Source organism: Spea bombifrons, chromosome 1 (assembly GCF_027358695.1).
Source record: "Spea bombifrons isolate aSpeBom1 chromosome 1, aSpeBom1.2.pri, whole genome shotgun sequence".
NCBI classification, from domain to species: Eukaryota; Metazoa; Chordata; class Amphibia; order Anura; family Pelobatidae; genus Spea; species Spea bombifrons.
The window spans coordinates 43,289,475-43,292,156 of record NC_071087.1 but is presented as its reverse complement, the minus strand read 5'-3'; the positions used below and the strand labels follow the sequence as shown (position 1 = coordinate 43,292,156).

The window sequence follows — 2,682 nt, the reverse complement described above, 5'->3', positions numbered from 1 at the left end:
GATGGCTATAATCATTTGCTATATTCACTGCCTATAAGACAACTTTGAATACTGTGAATGTTTTAGACGACTGAATGGTTTTGACTCCGGGCAGTAATAGCAGATGCCCCCCAAAAAAGTGGAGGCGGCAAAATCAGCGGAGGTGCTCAGCCAGAGTACCAGGAGTCAGTTTACAAAGAGGTCCTCTTTCCATTTTGTTTCTACAGTGTAGTGGTTCTGAATCATTAACAGCCAACACACTGAAAATACCAAGTATTTAATAAATCTACATATCCAACAGATGTTCTTTGGTTAAGAAAGATGAGTGAAAATAAAGTAAAACTGGCATGAGTGATGATCCTTATAAATATTTTTATGGAAATATCATGGATGCATTTTAATGGCCAAAGAAATTCCATCAATACATTATGTTGCAGCTGTATATGTCAACCTTTGAGGTGAGATCTCCATACAGCTTGGATTCAGGCATTTTCGTACAATAATTAGAAAAAAGAATAATTATTACAGAAATAAATATTTCAGAAGACACTTGAGAGATAAATTAGTCCTTCAACCTCCACACTTCCTGGCCAATCAATCTTGCAGTAAATTGATGCCGCAGTCTGGTAAGTGTCATCTCTATCGTAAGCAAGAAAACAGATTGCCAGGAATCCTGTAGAATATTTTGTTTTCATGGTGTTCTTTGGAATGTTCAAAAATATACCTGTTAAGGGGAGGGAAAAAAAGTGTTAGAATATAGTACTACACCTGAAGACGACGTGTGGGTTTTTATTTGGACAGAGAAGGCTCTATACTGATAAAGTGATTCAGGGTACAAAATGTAAAGGAATTACTACAGAAATCCATATGATGTTCGCAGCTTTGCAACACCTGTTTTAAGATCAAGATGCTGAGAATCATCATCTTTTGGCTTATATCCCGCAAAAGCTGAGTATCCCATTTTGTAATCACCCTAGAGAAACTTAAGTTTGTTTATGATGGTGCAGTAACCTGGGTACTTGACCCAAATTCGACATTCATAAGACCTCGAGTCTGTCACTCTCTGGGTCTGCTCAATCCCCTGTTGAAAATGGGAGAGTGCACTGTATAAAAACCATATACACCCCAGGCATCTAAAGTGGCTTGTTAGACTATAGAAGAGGAGGGCAGCTGCAGCATCTACTTCAGTATTATATATAACTGTATATATATAACCAAACTGTCCCCCTTTAATGTATACATTGTGGGAATATGACTAATGTATTGTGGCAAACCCTACTGAATACCTGCCAGAGTGACACCTGTTTCAAGGGAGTGGGTAGGCGTGTATAATAGCAGGGATGTATGTAAGGTTACGTCATCAGAGTTAAACAAGACTTCTTTTAGTTGCGCAAATAAACTTATACACGCATTTCAGAGATCATGGAAAAGACGGAAACGGGGACTTTGGAATTATTAGCCTAAAGAAGCAATACAAAAGTATGATGGCTGGTCTGGAGCGATCACTTACTCGCTCACGGAAGCAGGTACACGAAGATAAAGAGAACCAGGTCAAACAGCAGGAAGATCCACAAATCAAACCAGTACGAGTGCTGGGATAAAGCCTGTAAACAGCCCTGAGCCTCCCTCCTCCGCTCTGCCAGCTCCGAGGCGTCTGGCCCGGTTCTGGGGGAGTCCTCTTCTTTTTCCGGCGATGTCCGGTGGCGCACTTGCTGCGTGTCCATTCTGAACTCTGGAGTCTCGGAACGAAAGGCAGCTCCCTGTGAACGTGATGCGGAAGCAGGAAGAACGAGTGATCACGTGCTAATACGTCACGTGATAGGATGTCTCATGGTCTCCATGGTGACGCGTGGAACCAGCGCGTTCAGCGGCGGGAAGATTTACTGCAACCCATAAACCTGATAATTACTATGCAGAGCTCAGCGTAAACTGCGTAACTGCTTAAGAAGTAGGAGTTTTTAACGTGGTTGCTTCCCTGCCATCTTGTTGCCTTGACACCCTCCTAATAGCTAAGAGAAACAGCACTTTCCTGCAATATGTAGGAGGCTTAAGCAAGGACTTCAAGTGGATATACAACCTTCAGTTTAAAGGGTCACCATCACTAAAGATGAATGTGTATTAAAGTACTCAGTGAGCCCTTTAACCCCTTAAGGACCGGGCTTATACACTTTGGGACCGAGGCTGTTTTAACACTTTTGAGGTGCCCGTGTTCAGCTGTGATTTTCTCCTCACCCATTTAGTGTACCCACACAAGTTATATGTTGTATTTTTCAGGACAAGATGGGCTTTCTTCAGATACCATTATTTTGATCATATCATCTTTCCTATAAAAAATAATAATATTTAAAAAAAACACCTTTTATGACTTTTATTTGAAAAATCTTTTACTCACCCACAAAAACAAATAAAGAAACTAGTTAAATAGATTCTACTATTTGTCCTGAGTTTAGAAATACCCAATGTTTTTTTTGCTGTTTTTTGTAAGTTATAGGGCAATAAGTACAAGTAGCATTTTATGATTTCCAAACCTTTTTTTCCACATCTGGTTATTCTGCCTCCATCTCCTCTTTGGAACATCTTTGAAGCCGGCTAATTCAATTTACCTCATCAAACCATATATTTTTGAAAACGAGACACCCCAAGGTATTACAAAAGCTGGCATTTGAATCCTTTTCATGCATGAGATTCTACCACCAAGTAATA

The 2,682-nt window shown here is 40.2% G+C and overlaps 1 long non-coding RNA gene across 1 annotated transcript; it reads right to left on the bottom strand.

The window, feature by feature from the left end:
- Positions 1–242: 242 nt before the first annotated feature.
- Positions 243–1,846, bottom strand: LOC128485359 (uncharacterized). The gene is made up of 2 exons (XR_008351703.1): positions 1,490–1,846; positions 243–703 (listed from the first exon to the last, which is right to left on the bottom strand). It is a non-coding gene; the product is annotated as an uncharacterized LOC128485359 (long non-coding RNA).
- Between the last annotated feature and the right edge of the window lie 836 nt (positions 1,847–2,682).